Source organism: Erinaceus europaeus, chromosome 11 (assembly GCF_950295315.1).
Source record: "Erinaceus europaeus chromosome 11, mEriEur2.1, whole genome shotgun sequence".
NCBI lineage: Eukaryota > Metazoa > Chordata > Mammalia > Eulipotyphla > Erinaceidae > Erinaceus > Erinaceus europaeus.
The window spans coordinates 45,272,962-45,292,267 of NC_080172.1; the positions used below are offsets into that span (position 1 = coordinate 45,272,962).

The 19,306-nt window shown below is 40.2% G+C and overlaps 1 pseudogene; it reads right to left on the minus strand.

The window, feature by feature from the left end:
- Positions 1–14,675: 14,675 nt before the first annotated feature.
- On the minus strand, positions 14,676–14,802 carry LOC132541628 (small nucleolar RNA SNORA36 family; annotated as a pseudogene).
- Positions 14,803–19,306: the final 4,504 nt, after the last annotated feature.

The window sequence follows — 19,306 nt, forward strand, 5'->3', positions numbered from 1 at the left end:
ATAGACAATTATGCAAATCTACTATCCACTGTATATTCTAGGGTTAGCAAGAGGAGAAAGGGAAGTAGAGCAGAGATACACACATAGAGATTCCATTCTGAGTCAGGTTTCTTCCCCAAAATGATTCACAAATGAATATCAGTGAATTCAGAAAGCCAAATAAGGAGGAAGGAAGAAAGGAAGACAAGAAAAAAGAAGAAAAACAAGAGAGAGAAAAGAAAAAAGATAATAAAATGAACGGTAATATAATAGCAGTGAAAGGAATTTTTTATTAATTTATTATTATTTTATTTTATTTTTTAATTAGCTAGGAGGAGGGAGAAGGGGAGAGTGGGTAGAGGAGGTAGGAGTAGTGAAACCAGTTTGTCTCACAATGGATAAAATGTCCAGTCCCCTAGCAATGAAAAATACACTAAGAGTTAATTCTGGTCAACCATTTCCAGCAGTTGTTGTCAGAACTCAGACCAGTATCTACTTCTCAGTTGCCATTTGGCTCCTCCTGCGTGCATCATATGATTTTAAACATTTGTCTACACCAGTAATAAACATAAAATTGATTGATTTAATGAAATGGGACTACTGCTACACCTGTTTAGTACTAGGGGTAGTGATAGAATATCTGGCTTCATACTTAACCCATTGAGCCACATCATTTACCCCGACTTTTAAGTAAATGTGTCAACTGAAAGTTCTTTTTAAAAATGTTTTAATATTTATTTATTTTCCCCTATGTTGTTCTTTTTTCTATTGTTGTTGTAGTTATTATTGTTGTTTTTATTGATGTCATTGTTGTTAGATAGGACAGAGAGATTTTGAGAAAGTAGGGGAAGAAATATAGTGAGAGAGATAGACACCTGGGGAGTCAGGGGCTTGAATCTGAATCCTTATGCCGACTCCCTCACTGAAAGTTATTTATACCTGTACCCATTATCATCTTAAAATAAGAGAGGACACTTCTAGTATATGTTTATTTGTTTATAAATTACTGCCTAAATTACAACCAAATTGCATATATTTTTGATACTTGCAACTATATTTAATGGAAATCTTGGTATCTGCTAACAGGGACCAGCACTTGTATAGCAGTGATCCATTGTATGTTCCAGACAACATAATTGTTGTTACTGAAACATGAAACACAAGAACACAAGCTATCTGTGAAACTATATGGTAATTCCTGTTAACTGAATAGTGTGGATTTTATTAGTGTGGTGCAGGATTTTAGAAAACATTTCATAAATAATTTGGGTTGAAGGAAAATTACATTATAACATCACATAAAGTCTCAGTTGTGCACCATTAACCTACTAGCTGTCTACAAAATGGAGGACCCCCCAACCCTTCATCTGCACTATTCCAGCCTTTAGGTCCATGATTGGTCAACAATTTGTTTGGCTTTGTATGTTAACTCTCTTTTCAGCCACCAGGTTCAAGATGCTACCATGAAGCCAACCAGACTTCCCTGGACAGACAACCTTACCAATGTGTCCTGGAGCACTGCTTCCCCAGAGCCACACCCCACTAGGGAAAGAGAGAGGCAGACTGAGAGTATGGATTGACTTGTCAATGCCCATGTTCAACAGTGAAACAAATACAGAAGCCAGACCTTCCACCTTCTGCAACCCACAATGACCTTGGGTCCATACTCCCAAAGGGTTAAAGAATAGGAAAGCTATCAGGGGAGTGGATAGGATACAGAGATCTGATGGTGGGAAGTGTGTGGAGTTGTGCCCCTCTTATCCTTTTGTCAATGTTTCCTTTTTATAAATTAAAAAAAGAAATCAGCATCTATATACACTACATTAAGTTTTCTAGAATCCTATCTTTCAATATTCATCTTTTACTTGATTTACCTTCCCTTTTTCTCATTTTCTTTCTCCATCAGTTTCATCCTAGTCTAAAAGTTTGTTTTTATTAAGTTTGTTCATTGGTTTCTCTGTAATCTACCTGTGGGTGAAATAGCGAATTTCTTTTCTTTCCCCATCTGATTTACTGCTGTGATTTTATTCATCACTGTGTTAAGATCTCACTTCAAAAAAAGATTCCTGGTTTACTCTCTATTTTTGTTAATCAGAGAAAACTGTGCCTGTTCCCAGCAACAGAGAGTCTCAGAATATAGATTCTGTTCACAAAAATAACTATGAGAAATTCCACATAAAGTGCAAGTGCTGTGATTTTCACATTCTGGTCCTCTGCCGTAAAGCATAACATTGACCTTATTAGAAATGGACAGGGCCAGGTGGTGGCACACCTGGTTGAGTGTACATGTTACAATTTTTCAGGTTAAAGCCCCTGGTCCCCACCTGCAGGGGGAGAACTTTGAGAGTCATGAAGCAGTGTTACAGGTGTCTCTTTGTCTCTCTCCTTCTCTATCACCCCCTTCCCTTTCAATTTCTGGCTGTCCCTATCAAATAAAGATAATACAGAAAAATTAGACAAATTGGACTATCCCATATGTGGAGGAATTTCTTTGATAATTGACAATGCTATTTAGATTTATCTTTCAGATATCAGAATATCATGAGTCTTACAGTAATCAAATAAAAAGTTGTCTTTTACTTTCCTATTGACTGACCTTTTTTGCCCATATTTCTGAACTTTTCATTAAAAATTATTTGGCATGGAGCTGGGCAGTGGTGACCTAGTTGAATGCACACATTACCATGCACAAGGACACAGGTTCAAATCCCTGGTCCCCATCATAAGCATTGAAGCAGTGCTATAGGTGTCTATCTCTATCTCTATCTTCCCCTCCCCTCTCAATTTCTTTCTATTCTGTCAAAAATAACATATTTTAAAAATATTCTTTGGCATTTCTGTAGGGAAATTTCTCTAGACTTATAGTACATTTTTTCCAGGTTACTTTCATGGGTAAAGAAGCTTTTTATATTTCAGTTGATAGATGAGAAAGTAACTATGAGAAATAATGTTATAGTAACTCTATTTACACAGATAAGTCATTTATGTTATAAATGAAATAACAGAAGATGTAAATTGTGTTTAGAATGTCTTTATTATTTTCATAATTAAAATAAACTTAAATATACTTAAGATCCTAAAAACATATTGTTTAACTTACAGTATTTAGATTTTTTGTTTTTAAAAAATATTTATTTATTCCCTTTTGTTGCCCTTGAAGGTTTATTGTTGTAGTTATTATTATTGTTGTTGTTGTTGTTGGACAGAGAGAAATGGAGAGAGGAGGAAGACAGAGAAAGGGAAAGATAGACACCTGCAGACCTGCTTGACCTCCTGTAGGTGGGGAGCCAGGGGCTTGAACAGGGATCTTTACTCTGATCCTTGTGCTTTGTGCCACCTGTGCTTAACCCGCTGTGCTACTGCCTGACTCCCATATTTAGTTTGTTAATTTGTGACATTCACATTTAGTTTAGACTAGTGTTTTCTGTTTTTTAATTCTCATTTTTCTGTCTTAATAAAGCTGCATACTGTGTACATTTTACCTTACAGATGTTTTAAAGTATAAATTCTACATGCTATACAAATCAATGCTAATATTACACCATTTCCTTTTAATATAAAACTAAATATTTGTTTCATTATGTCATTTTCCACTTTACATACTGTTTAGAACAATCACAAGAATCATTTACAGTGGAGGGTATGGATTAAAATGGACTGACTTTAAGTAGTTTTCTTCTGTTGTAGGGCTGTTTGCTTCTGTTGTAGGGTTGCCTGCAATTGGTACTGGAACAGATAGCTGAATATGGGCAGCTTGTGTTTCGGTTCCCGGAGTTCATTGTTGAAGTCATGGGTCTCAATTCTGAAAACATGGTACCTGGAAATGGTTTCACTCCTAAGGAGTTAACTGAAGCTCCCTTTCGAAAATACCAGACTTTAATGTGGGCCCTGTACAAATATTTCATGAAAAGTGCATTATCAATAATTGGTATTGAAATATTTTTTTCTTTCAAGAACAATGCTATTCACATTTCTGGGCAGTGTTGTAATTTTTAAAAATTTAACAATAATGATTTTTTAGTTAACCTTAGTTTTTAAAACTGTGAGTATTTCAGAAGTACAATCTTCTACCTCTTTAAAGTGTGTTGATACACCTCACCACCTATCAAATGGCTAATATTCCTCCAACAAAGTCTACTGGACACCCTGTCCCCTTCCAAAACACTCCTTCCACCCCAATCTCTTGTGATAACCTCAGTTTCAAACAAAAGACTTGTTTTCATTTGGTTTTGCTTATTCCTTTGTTTTATTTATAGTCAATGGGATGCATTGGATCGACCTTCTCGTGGTGCATCCTGTGAGTACCCATTCATTGGGGAAACTGACGATCCTTCCTAGCCAACTGAATCCACATGGATCCCAGTCACTTTCAAAGCCAGCAACAAGCAGCTCCTGACAGCTTTCAAGCTGACACTGTTGACTGGCTACGGAAGAAGGGCAAATGCTAGAAGAAGAAGAAATTTATAGTCAACAAGTGAGAGAGAGCTGTAGTTTTGTCCTTTTATATATTTTTCCTTTGCTATTTCTTACAGGGTTGGTTTTTTGCTAGTAAATTCCTTTAACTCTTGATTATGTGAAAAGCTCTTCATTACTCCTTCAAACCTGACTGATAACCTAGCTGGATATCATATTATTAAATGGAGGTCTGTTCCATTAATAATTTTGAATATGTTGTGCCAGTTCTTTTTTGCCATTAGAGTTTCTGTTGAAAAGCTAGCTGGAAGTATTAATGGGACTTACCTACAGGTGATTCTTTGCTTTTTTTTTTTAGCTGCTATTGATATTCTCTCTTTATATTTTATCTTGGCCATTTTAATTACTGTGTGTCTTGGTGAGTGTAGGTTTGGATTTTTTTTCTCTTCAAGGTTCTAGGATATGAAGTTCTATTTCCTTCAGTTTTGGAAAATTCTTGGCTAATCTTTTTTCAGTTATAAGTTCTATCCCTTTCTTTTCTCTATCTAGCACTCCAGGAATGCAAATATTGTTCTCCTGGGTGGTGTCCCATAACTCTTTTATTTTTTCCTCCATTTTTTAAACAATTTATTTTGTGTTGCTGGTTTTTGTGAATCTCTTCAACTACCCTTTTCTAATACTCACCACTCTTACCTACAGCTTCTATTGTTTACTTGTTTGCAGATAGACTCCACTATAATTTTGTAGACCAGTGTCAGGCTAGCATCGAGAGAGGGAGAGATGACCCAGGAACTAAGTTCATAGTGGCAAAGTAATACAGATCTTTATTCATTCCAACACCCTAGAGTCGGGTGCTAGCACACCTGGTTAAGCCATGTGGTGCTAACCGCAATGACCAGTGTCAGCCTCTCCATCTGCATCCCCGCCCTCCTCCAGGTCAGGACACAGAAGAGATGACAGAAATGGAAGTGGCTTGACAATACCATACATGGTTAGGAAAGAGGTGGAGAAAGGGGCCAAGAATGGTATGGACTCCCCAGCAACTGTTGCTAGGGGTTCAACTGTCAGGATTAGCAATACCCTGCAGGGATTCAGGAAGACCTTTAATCATTTTTAAGACAAATCAGAAGATTGATATGTAGATAATAAAGGGGCTGGTCGTAGTAGCAGGGAATGTAGGGTGGAGTAGGCTTAACAAGACTCTCGGCTCCAGCAGGAAGATGCAGGATGTTTTTGTGGGGGAGGGAAGACTTATATGGCTGCCAACCTTTTGAGGTTTATGTGTCCCCCTTTTTGTTCAACCCCTCCATAGAGAGGGAGACTTACCAGGTGAACTCACCTCTCAGGTCAAGCCCTGCCAGGCTCCACCACTTCCCCATAACCTCCCTGCAGGCTAGTTTCTATATGCCTCTGATTTCTATTATGATTTCTTTCATACTTTCTTTAAAGCTTTGTTGAAGTTTTTAAGAATAAATATTTATTTTCATTTAAGTGAGAATCCTTAGTACTCTGGCTTTGAAGTCTCCTTTATGAGATACATAGCCCTTTTGAATGTGGGGATTTCCTTAAACTGCTGGCATGGTCCAGTATTGGAGGCCATTTCCTCTGTATTCTCATTATGTTTGAGTCTTTGTGAGGACCAGGGCCAGGAGTTTGTGTTTGAGCTGATCCGAGAAGTATCCAGAGTTCTCAGTCACAAGTGCCCCACTTAGGCTATAACACCTATAATCTACTAAATCAGAAGTTTGAGATTAAAGGTGTGTCACAGACTGGGGCCCTTCTCCCTGGTTGCACTCTCATGGTAAGTTGCTATAAAGACTTTGTTTCAATATGACTGCTTTAAAACTGCTACTGCAGTTCCCATGTGGTCTGCATCTTATTTCCACTTTCCCAGTTGTAAAGTTGTGAGCACAAAGTTGGTAACAGTTTGAAGTACCAAGATTATTGGTTCAGCTTGCTTACCTACCTAAGTAAAGCTCTGTGTCTTAGTGGTTTCTTCCAGTTATGGTTTATTGTCTCTTATTGGGATGGCAGAAAATGAATGGGGCCATGTGTCTTAGAGTGCTGGACTGACAGGTGGGAGTTTGGAGTTGCAAAGAAGGGCCAGGAGGGCACTGAAGAGCAGAACCACAGTGTGCTGGGAAGGCTGAAGCACTGTTACAGGAAGATTTGAGGAGGATGCACTGGGCAGGCTGATGGGGAGGAGCTTCTTTACCTGAAATGCTGTCCTTTTTGTAGAAGCCTGGTTGCTATCCGAGACCATTTCTATAAAATGTTTCATGTGTATGTTATGATTTGGCTGTGCTTGTATAGAGTTCAAAGAAGACAGACCACATTGGCTTCTTGGGTCTTTTACATTGCTGCTTTATTAATAGGTTTGAAAATTTGCTTGACAGTTATGGAAATACAAATAAATTATTTTATTTTATTTTTTTATTTAAGAAAGGATTAATTAACAAAACCATAGGGTAGGAGGGGTACAATTCCACACAATTCCCACGACCCAATCTCCATATCCCACCCCCTCCCTTGATAGCTTTCCTATTCTCTATCCCTCTGGGAGCATGGACCTAGGGTCATTGTGGGTTGCAGAAGGTAGAAGGTCTGGCTTCTGTAATTGCTTCCCCGCTGAACATGGGCATTGACTGGTCGGTCCATACTCCCAGTCTGCCTCTCTCTTTCCCTAGTAGGGTGGGTCTCTGGGGAAGCGGAGCTCCAGGACATATTGGTGGGGTCTTCAGTCTACGGAAGCCTGGCTGGCATCCTGATGGCATCTGGAACCTGGTGATTGAAAGAGAGTTAAAATACAAAGCCAAACAAATTGTTGAGCAATCATGGACCCAAAGCTTGGAATAGTGGAGAGGAAGTGTTAGGGAGGTACTCACTGCAAACTCTAGTGCACTTCTGCTTTCAGGCATATATTTTGCAGTAGTTTACGGATACATGTGAACATATGCTCTCTCTGGGACTTTGTTAGAAAGTGAACCACCTGAGATGAAATTAGAGTATACTATGAAAGGAAAGGTCTCACCCAAGTAATGAAGTTGAAGGGTTGTCATTCCACACGTGAAGTCTCTGGACACAGTCTGAAGTGAAGCATGTTGAGGTGTCAATCATTGTGTTGGTTAGGTTGTGATCGGCAGATGCAATATTATTTGATATGGATTGGGAGAGGCATACGGGAAAGTGGGCCCTATCCAAGGGTTCCAGAACTGGGAGAAGTAGAGGCTCCATAGTGGAGATGTGAGGTTCCTGCTGTCTTAGGGTTCAAAAAGACAATTGATAGTTAATGTTATCATCACATTAATTGGGTAATTAATTGGTAATTGGGTTAACTTTGAAAAGTCCTTTTGTTAGGGTTTGCTGTACAGTACCCAGTATCTTGTATATAGTTGTGCTATTGGTTGCTTCTGATCTACTTGGTCTAGGCTTTTGAGAGAGTCTGCATATCAGTTACACAGCCTATATATCGAAAATATTCAATTTGTGTTTTGAAAAACTTCGAGACATACAATTAATTTTCCCCCTCTCGTATTAATTAACTAGTGATTTATATGACTACATTTTACTAGGAGTGTACATAAACACCATTCCCACCACCAAAAGACTGTGACCCATCCCTCCCACCCACTCCCACCCCCCACTGGCCCAGGAAGCTGCATGTCTACCCCTCACCACTGGGTTTTTACTTTGGTGCCCTACTTACAATTTGATCAGGTCCTGCTTTTAGTTTCCCTTTCAGATCTTCGTACTCAACTTCTGTTGATGAGTGGGATCATCCCATACTCATCTTTATCTTTCTCACTTAGCTCACTTAACATAATTCCTTCTAGCTCTGACCAAGATGGGTCAGAGAAGGTGGGTTCATTGTTCTTGATAGCTGCATAGTATTCCATTGTGTATATATATCACAGCTTTCCCAGCCACGCATCTGTTGTTGGGCACCTGGGTTGCTTCCAGGTTTTAGTTATTATGAATTGTGCTGCTATGAACATAGGAGTACACACCTCTTTTTGGTTGGGTGTTATGGAGTCCTTGGGGTATAACCCCAGGAGAGGAATTACTGGATCATATGGAAGGTCCATGTCTAGCCTTCTGAGAATTTTCCAGACTGCTCTCCACAGAGGCTGTACCAATTTACATTCCCACCAGCAATGTAAAAGGGTTCCTCTGTCCCCACATCCTCTCCAGCATTTGTTGCTGCTATCCTTTTTGATGTATGCCATTCTTACAGGAGTGAGGTGGTATCTTAGTGTTGTCTTAATTTGCATTTCTCTGACAATCAGTGACCTAGAGCAGTTTTTCATGTTTGTTAGCTTTTTGGATCTCCTCTGTAGTGAATGTTTTGTTCATATCCTTTGCCCATTTTTGGATGGGGTCATTTGCTTTGTTGGTGCTAAGTTTGCTGAGCTCTTTATATATTTTGGTGATTAGTTTCTTGTCTGATGTATGGCATGTGAAGATCTTCTCCCATTCTGTGAGGGGTCTCTTTGTTTGTTTAATAGTTTCTTTGGATGTGCAGAATCTTTTCAATGTGATATAGTCCCATTGGTTTGTTTCTGCTTTAGTCTTCCTTGCAATTGGGTTTGATTCATCAAAGATGTCCTTGAGGTGTAGGTGGGAAACTGTTTTACCAATGTTTTCCTCTAAGGATTTGATTGTTTCTGTTCTGACATCTACTTTGGGCCCCACTCATCTGTCATTGGAATTTTTTTTTTTACATGTTGCTTACTGCTGTGCTGCCAGGGATTGAACTCAGGACATCATGCTTGAGAGTCCAACACTTTATCCATTGTGCCACCTCCTGGACCACTTAAACTCCATTCTTCAAAGACTTTTCTGAATATATATTATGTTGTATATTTTATTAGTGTTTTCATCTATGTATTTTATGATGCATGATCTAATATTCAAATTTTATATCCACTGTGAATTAACCTTGTGTATGATGAGATGTGACTCATCCTTCTTCATGTTGCCACTCAGTTTTCCCAACACCATTTATCACAAAGACTCTTACTCCTCTTAATGTTCTGGGTCATAAATTAGCAGTTCATATGTAAGGGCTTTTTTTCAGTGGTCAGTTCTATTCTTTTGATCTCTGTATCTGTTTTTGTTCATTACAGCAGTTATGATTATTGTTTGGCAGTACACCAGCTTCCCCCTGCTTAAATGCTGTGGTCTATTTACATAACCACTGTTACCTAAGAACCATCCTGCCTGCAGGGCATTGGTTTATCCCCACTGGTTCAAACTCTCTTTTTGCTCTGCCCCCTCTCTTAGTTACACCCTGTTTTTCCATCACTCTCTTTTTGCTCCACCCTGTCTATGTCACATCCAGTTTCCACCCTACTTGGCGAGTATAAATACAGCTGCTCTTCAGATTAAACACACTTGGAATTGCCTTCGGCTCCAAGAGTCCCAGAGTCTCTCTCCTGCGATGCTAATCTGGCAAGAATTCCTGATTCCTCTCCTACACAGCAGCCTAGGTTGGCTCCAGTTGAGTTCTCTCTAACCCAGAGAGCACTTGCTTGGGAAGAAGCACCCTCAGGCTATCCCAGCAGATTCTTATGGACCTACAGTATAATTTGAAATCTAGTCTTTTTTTCCTCAAGAATGGAATTGCTAGGTCAGAGGGCATATGATGGCTTGTGTGATTTTGTAAGATGTTACCCATTATTCTCTACAGGGTTACTGATTAGTAAATGTATGCTTTACCATCAGTGTGTGTAAATATTTTTTCCACGCTTTTGTTATCAGACTTTTAGCTATAAACTGGTAAGGTGGTGTAGCCTTTTTCCTCTTGACAGTTTGCTACTGCAGTTAAAAACAGTACTGTGAAGTCCTGTGTTCCCATCATCCAGCTTCCATGAATGGTGTTTCCTACATAATTATAGTATGCTACCAAAACTAAAAAATCAGTATTAGTGTAGTGTGTTAACCAGTCATGGGTTGTTATGAGTTTCATCAATTTTGCAGATACTTGCTATTAGGATGGGAGGTATATTTATTTATAATCCTGTGGCAATCTGTCAGGTCTGCTAATTGTTGTCACCACCTCTACATTTAAGGTGCAGATCTATAGAGCTCCCTGAAAGAAACCTACAATTGCCACCCCTTTGTAGCCATCCTTTCCTAACTCTAAAGCTCATTGCAATCTGTTTTTCATTTTCCCAGTTTTAATTTTCATTCCTTAACTATAAGTATGATGAAATGTATTTCTATACTTAATAATTGCACATACTTCCTTCTCTGTGAACTATCAGTAACATTATTATATAGTATATATTTTTATCATATGTATATTATTATATAACCTTTCTATTACAATGTGTTTTATTTTTAAGGAAAATTCGTAAAGTTATGGGCCCCTGGGAATATTTCTAAAATTGACTTTTTAACTTCTTCTAACATGAAGACCACAATGAGGAAATTGAGAGGTGAACTTTGACAAGGTTCAACAATCTTCTGTAACTCTCTGGAAAAACCATCCAGAATGGAAGTTTAAATGCAGGTGATACATGTTTAATAGAGGGCCCATTTTTCAGAGAGACTGTTGATAGAATTGAGTCTATCATTAATAGAAAGTGATATTAGTTGTTAGAAATATGAGATACCAAGGACCAGGCAGTGGCACACCTGATTAATCGCACACATTACAGCATGTGAGGACATGGGTTCAATCTTCTGGTTCCCACCTGCAGGGGGAAGGTTTCACAAGGGGTGAAGCAGGGATGCAGGTGTCTCTCTGTCTCTTTCCCTCTCTCTCTATCCTCTCAATTCTGGCTTGCCTTACCATATAATAAATAAATAAAAAGATATTTATTTATAAAATGGAAATATTGACAAGACTACAGGATAAAGGAAGGTACAACTCCACACAGTTCCCACTACTAGAAATCCATATCCCTTCCTCTACTTAGAAAGATTTTCTATTCTTTAACCCTCTAGGAGTATGGATCTAGGATCATTACAGGGTGCAGAGGGTGGAATGTCTGGCTTCTGTAATTACTTCCCCACTGAACATGGGATCTGGTGGATCCATACTCCCAGCCTATCTCTCTCTTTCCCTAGTAGAGTGGAGTTCTGGGGAAGTGGGGCTCCAGGACACATTGGTGAAGTAGTATGCCCAGGGAAGTCCAGTTGACATCATGGTAGCATCTGGAACCTGGTGGCTGAATGTGGGATTATGTGAAAGCATGGTAGAGCATAGGGGAACTCCCCCATCCTTGAGATGGAGGTCTAAAAAGACACCCCCACCTGTCAGTCTCTCCCTTTCAGGGATAGAGGTTGGTGGGAAATGCTTTTCCTGACTCAGCTCCCCCTTATCAGCCTCCCAGGCTTCACAGAGGCCTGCAACTTCTAACACTTAACTCATTCCTCTGCTGAAAACCAAATGGTTGCCTGCTTGAATACTCCTAACACTGCCTTGCCAGTAACATAACAATGAGACTTCCACACACCCCACTTCCCAGTTCTTTGATCATCATGGCTTACATCAATACTCTGACGTTCTCTGCTTTATCTCACTCTGCTGTTTTAACAACCATGTCCTTCCTAAGACCTTTAGATAATTAACATTTCTTGCCTCATGGAAACTAATTGTTTTGACCTTTTTGTATCTCATTAATTCTGGTCATTCCTTAGCTCTCCCCACCATAGGGGCACTGACCCTTGGAAAATCTGTGATTACTGACATGTGAAAATGTTCTTTGTTGAACCTTGATATATAAGCCTTGTCCTTCTCAGAATAAAATTGGAAGTTCATACCTGAATTTCTCCTGGTTCTTCTTTCTGCATCATGTGACCACTAGAATCGGTAATGGGAAGGCCAGTGGCTTACCTCTGTTGTGAGGCCACCCATGTGAGTGCCAGCAGCTGAAAAAGAGTTAACATATAAATCCAAACAAATTGTTGACTAATAATGAACCTAAAGGGTGGAATATTGCAAATGAATATTTGGGGACTCCATTTTGGAAAAAGCTTGTAGATCTATTTTAGGTATATTACAGAGGGCCCATGACTTTCCTATTTTTTCTCTGTGCCTGACATCTAATATGCAGGTGGACCCAGGTTATTGTCTGGGGAGATGGTATCATTGTTGGAAAAAGGACTAGAATTTTTTTAAAGGAAAGAAATATGAGACAAGTATTCTCAGGTGTATAGACAAAGGAAATTTTTTAATGTAATAATTGAGGGAAGGGCTTGAGAAGCCCAGCTGGAGGAATTTTAGGAGCCCTGACTGGGGAAGTGAGAGATCCTAGCCAGGTGGAGTGTAGGAACCCATGCTGTGACAGACAAGTGTGTCTTATATAGGGTCTACACTCAGGAATATTTATGACATGAGAAGAGTTGGTGCTCTTAGATTCATGATCTATTCAGAACTACTTCTGGTGTCCAGTGCAGGCAGGAGTAAAACAAGCTTTTCCTGTATGGGAATTTAGAGGTTAAGGGATTGCATTATTCAAGATACTGTACATAGTGCTGTGATAACCACTTATGTACAATTTATTAAGAAGTTAATCATGCACATAGTCATATACACCTCAATATTTGTATCTCATATTTGTATTGGGTGTAGTGAGGCCTCTTTCTCTTCATAAGTGAGATAGAGAAAGGTTTCAGACCCTAACCATCTGGAAGATTCAACACCTGGAACTATACCTTCTTCATCTCCTTTTATAAGATGACTTTTATATAATAGAAGACATTTACTATGTTTTGGGTGAAAGGTGGATGCCATTGGTTACATCTAATCACAGGTTCCATTATTTAAGATATTTTATCAATAGGAGGCCAGGCAGTGGCTCACCAAGCACAAAAAGTGATAAACACAAGGACCCATGCAAGGATCCCAGTTCAAGCTCCCAGGTCCCCACCAGCAAGGGGAATTATTCACAAGCAGTGAATCAGGACTGCAGGTGTCTATCTTTCTCTCTCCCTATCTTCTTCTCCTTTTCCATTTTTCTCTGTCCTATCCAATCATTCCCATTTTGGGAAAAAAAATAACTGGCCTCCAAGAGCAGTAGATTCATAGTGCTGACACTGAACCCCAGTGATAACCCTGGAGGAAAAAAAGAAATTTTATTAGTGAAATATTTTTATTAATTATAATTATTATTGTTTCCTCCAGGATTATTGCTGGGGCTCAGTGCCTGCACTATGAATCCACTGCTCCTGGAGGCTATTTTCCCATTTTTGTTGCCACTGTTGTTACCCTTGTTGTTGTTATTATTCTTGTTGTCATTGCTGTTGTTGGATAGGACAGAGATAAATTGAGAGAGGAGGGGAAGATAGAGAGGGGGAGAAAAAGATAGACTCCTGTTGGGCAGTATGCCAGCTTCTTCCTGCTTAAACACTGGGGTCTATTCACATAACCACTGTTACCCAAGAACCGCCCTACCTGCAGGGCATTGGTCCAATCCCCACTGGTTTGAATTCTCTTCTTGCTCCACCCCCTCTCCCAGTCACACCCTGATTTCCACCACTCTCTTTTTGCTCCACCCTCTCTACGTCACATCCTGTCTCCACCCTACTTGGCAAGCACAAATACAGCTGCTCTTCTGATTAAACACACTTGGAATTGCCTTCCAGCTCTGAGAGTCCCAGAGTCTCTGTGACAGGATGTGATGTAGAGAGGGTAGAGTGAAAAGAGAGTGGTGGAAGTCAGGGTTGACTGGGAGAGGGGGCAGAGCAAGAAGAGAGTTCAAACCAGTGGGGATTGGACCAATGCCCTGCAGGCAGGGTGGTTCTTGGGTAGCAGTGGTTATGTAAATATACCATAGTGTTTAAGCGGGGGAAGCTGGAATACTGTCCAACAGACACCTGCAGACCTGCTTCACCACCTTAAACCAGGATCCTTACGTTGGTCAGTGAGCTTTGTGCCATACTTAATTAACCCACTGTGCTATCACCTGACCCCCTAGTTTAATATTTAGATGAGATAGACATACAGAGGAAACTATACACAGAAGGACCACAACACTGATAAGCACTGGTTTTTTGGTGGTGCTGGGGACCTCAAAACTTCATACAGGAAAGTCTTTCTTTTGGGTAACAAACTTTCATTAAAAACAAAACATATTAGGGAAAGAGAGGTAGAAATAAAGGAGAAAGGAAGGGGGCTGAAAACTGACTTAGATATTGCTTACATGGTAGTCCCAGGAAATAGTGAGAGAGCAAAGGAAGAGAGATTTACCTGGTTGAGGTCAGGGCCCAAGTCACTGAATGGTACTCAGGCTCCAACTTTATTCTATTTTTTTTATTTAAATTTTTTTTTCATTTACTGTAGGCTGAGAAGTAACTGAACAGAACAATGTTTTCTGTCTAGTCATCCTCACTAGCCTGTTTCAATGTCTCAAAGTTTAATGAACAGAACAGGGAAGCTGCCCTGAACTTATTTTTTTTTAATTTTTTATTTATAAAAAGTAAACACTGACAAAACACATAGGATAAATGGAGTACAACTCCACACATTTCCTACCACCAGAACTATGTATCCCCTCCCTTCACACGCCCTGATAGATTTCCTATTCTTTATCCCTCTGGGAGAATGGACCCAGGGTCATTATGGGGTGCAGATGGTGGAAAGTCTGGATTCTGTAATTGTTTCCCCACTGAACTTGGTCATTGACAGGTGCATTCATACTACCAGCCCAGACAGGAAAGTATTTTGCAGAACCATCATGCTGTCTCCCCAGCATATCATCTTCAGTCTGTTTCAGTGAGGTAAGTTCTTTCTACAAGGGTATAATATTTCCTTTATTAGTATTATTCCTATTTTCCCTGAAATGCTTGCTCTATCTCCCAGGCATGGCTGACATGATCAGCACCAGTGGGGGGAACAAACCTTACCCAATAATGTTGGAAAAAATGAAGGAAATTGAGCTGGGTTAGATAGCATAGTAATTATGCAAAAAGGCTCTCACACCTGAAGCTCTAAAGTCCTAGGTTCAATCCCCCTGCACCACCACCAGCCAGAGCTGAGCAGGGCTCTGTTGAAAAAAAAAGAAGAAAAAGAAAGAAAGAAGAAAAGAAGGAAGGGAGGAAAGGGACAATTTATATGCCAACAGAGGCAGTCCTTGATGGCAAAATGCAGAATATACAGTGTGAAACTTAGACTTGTTATAATTTCCAAGAATTTTTGTTGGGACACAAACACAGATTCTGAGCATCTTTGTCCATTTCTAGACTAGAAGTGGGGACATGAGCTGACGTCAACCTAGGAGCCTACTTAGAACTTGACAGTAAACCCACAAAGGATTGTGGGTGTGTAAGAAGGTATATAAGCACTTGCATTCCAGAAATACACTCTTTGTCCCTGCAAACTCAGTCCAGCTCTTTGTCCCTGACTGCTCTTTTGCTCTTCAGGACTCCCTCCATATCATCTCTCCCAATACCCCAACACATGTAGTCAAGTTCTGGTAACTAACCTATGGACTCATGGCCCTAGCCTAGCCTGTCTCTGTCCCATTGCCTACTTGTTGTATCTAAGTGATTCTTACCATACCCCTGTACTTTGATGTAATAAACACCCACTTTTGGGTAAACCCAACCAAAGCCATCTGCAATTTTTTTTCTATTTTGTAATGACTATAAATTTTACCATGGGAAGACTCAGTCCCTGTGGTAGCTAAATGAATGCTAAGTTTCTTTTTTATTGTTTTAGTTATTGTTGTTGTTGTTGATGTCATTGTTATATAGGTCAGAAAGAAATGGAAAGAGGAGGGGAATACAAAGAGGGGGAGAGAAAGATAGATATCTGCAGACCTGCTTCACTGCCTGTGAAGCATCTCCCCTGTAGGTGGGGAGCCAGAGGACTCAAACCAGGATCCTTAAGCCAGTCCTTGCACTTTGGACCAGAATGCTAAGTTTTAATGTGTCTTTTCCAACCCTGCACCTGACTTTTTTATTTTCTGATAAAGTGCTTCCATATGAATTCATGGCTTAGATTCTGTATTGGTGGGAATGAGAATAAATGGGAATGGGAATGAATCCATCGGTGATAAAGGCGGTTAGGTGTTTCTAGATAGTATCATGAATGAAGTTAGAGGAAAGAGGGGGTCACTCTAGTGGTGGTAACTGTATGGAATTGTACCCATCTTATTCCACAAAGTTCAAGAACCTGCAGAAGGTTCCAAGTTCGAGCCTCCAGCTCCCCACCGACCTGCAAGGGGGACACTTCACAAGTGGTGAAGCAGGGCTGCAGGTGTCTCTCTTTCTCTGTCCTCCTTTCTCAATTTCTCTCTGTCCTATCCAACAATGACAAGAACAGCAATAACAACAATGGCAACAAAAGAGAAAAAAGAAAAGGCCTCTAGGAGCAGTGGATTTGTAGTGCAGGCATTAAGCCCTAGCAATAACCCAGGCTTCAAAATAAATAAATTAATTAATTAATTAATAAATAATAAAATGAGAGGAAAGAACAAAAAGTAAATTAAGCAAGTGAGTCAAGGAACTAATCATTCTGCAGCCAGGTGGTGGTGCACCTAGCTAAGCGTTCACATTGCAGTGTGCAAGGACTTGGGTTTGAGCCCCTAGTCTCCACCTGCAGGGGAAAAGCTTCACGAGTGGTGAAACAGGGATGCATATAACTCTCAGTCTTTTTCTCTATCTCCCCTTCCTCTCTCAATTTCTCTCTGTCTCTATTCAGTAATAAATTTAAAATATTTTTAAAAACATCAAACCATTTGGGAGTACAGTGGTCTCAAACTAGGTTAAGGGCCCATGACATGAAGCGCAAGGATCCTGGTTTGAGACACCCCCTCCATATCCCACCAGCGGGGGGGGGGGGATCATTTCAAAAGTGGTGAAGCAGGACAGCAGGTGTCTATCTTTCTTTCACCTTCTGTATCTCACTCTCCATCTCAATTTCTGTCTGTCATATACAACAAGAAAAAGGGGGGATAAATTACTTGTCATGCAATAAAACTACTAAATGACTGAGAAGATCATGATCAATTAAAAAAGATTTATGTGATGAGACCTTTCCTAATTCTGACTGAATAATTTTTGTCCAGTATGTGTAGAATGAGCTTGGCAATATCGGTATGTAGTAGATAGACAAAGCAGAACTTGGACTAGGTTTTATTTATTGCACAAAAGAAAAGAACTCTGCAGAAAGGAGGCTTTCAGGTCCTGGTGCAGGATGATGGAGGAAGACCTAGGATGGGGATAAGATTATTTTGCAGAAAACTGACAAACTTTACACATGGACCAGCAACTGTGTCTACTATAAACTGTTATCCCCCCAAAAAATAAAAAATGTCGTTGGAAGCCAGGTAGTTGAGCATCTGGTTGAGTGTACATATTACAATGTCCAAGGACCGGGGTTCAAGCCCCTGGTCCCCACCCACAGGCGGAAAGCTTTGCAAGTGGTGAAACAGTGTTGCAGGTGTCTCTCTGTCTCTGTCCTTCTCTGTGTCACCCTCTCCATTTCTTTCTGTCCTATCAAATAAAAATGAGAAAAAATAAAGCAGAGGGTTTGCAGTATAGACACAGAGCCCCAGCAATAACCCTGGAGGGGAAAAAAAGGAGGAGGAGGAAGTAGAAGGAAGAGAAGGAGGAAGAGGTGGTGGAGGAGGAGGAGAATTAAGGTGTGTAAATTGATATAATAAAAGCTCCATTTCCCAGAATACCTGGTACCGAACAACAAAGAAAGGACCCATGAAAGGATCTTGGTCCAAGCCCCAGAATCCACACCTGCAGTGGTGTCATATTACAAGCAGTGAAGCAGGTCTGCAGGTGTCTCTTTTTTCCCCTCCCCTCTATGTTCCCCTCCTTTTTCAATTTCTCTCTGTCCTATCCAAGAAAATGCAGAAAAAATTTAGAGGCTGGGTGGCAGCACACCTGGTTGAGCACACAAGTTACAGTGGGTGAGGACCTGGGTTGTAGCTCTGTCTCCACCTGCAATGGGAAAGTTTTTTGAGTGGTGAAGCAGGGCTGTAGGTATCTGTCTTTCTCCTTCTCTAACATCCCTTTTCCTCTTGATTGTTGACTGTCTTCTCTATCCAATAAATAAAGATAATTTTAAAAAAATGAAAATGTCTTCTTCTCTAAAAAATTCCACTGAAACTGAGTTGTCCCAACAGGTGAAGGCTAATCAAAGCTGAACTCATTCATACCCACATTTGTATTAAGAGAATTTTCTGTATTGTCAATTAAACCTGCAATCAGAGGTGAGGGTGTGTTAACTCAGATCAACCTCTAGCCTCCAAAGATAGTTAAGGCTTTTATTGCAGGTGTCATTGGAATAAGGTAGGCAAACCAGATTTTGAGTTTGGGGAATATCAGGGATAAAATGCTCCTCAAGCTTCCTTTGTCCAGGGAAATTCCTCCTATAACACAACTCTTAATGGTTCTTAACTATTCCTTACTGTCCTCAAAGAACAAATGCTGTAGAACTAGAGTCCCTGAGGCTGTCCTTTTGTTTTTAGATTGCTTTAGCATATTAACTGTTCCAGTGAACCCACCAGAGTTTTTGTTTGTTTGTTTATTCCAGAGCAATCAGCATCTCTGGCTTATGGGGGTGCATGGGAGGAGGGGCAGGGATTGAACCTGGGACTTCTGGAGCCTCAGGCATGATAGTCTGTTTGCATAAACATTATGTTATCTATCCATAAGCAGAACCCACCAGAGTTATTAGAAATTAGTCCCTAACAAGTCCATAGGATAAGAGTGGTACAATTCCACACAGTTCCCACCACCAGAACTGCATTTTCCCATCTCCTCCCCTGATAGCTTTCCATTTCTTTAACCCTATGAAAGTATGGACCCAGGGTCATTATGGACCCAGGATCATTATGAGGTCTGGCTTCTGTAATTGCTTCCCCATTGAACATGGGCATTGTCAGGTCGACCCATTCTCGCAGCTTGTTTCTCTCTTTCTCTAGTGGGGCAGAGCTCTTGGGAGTTG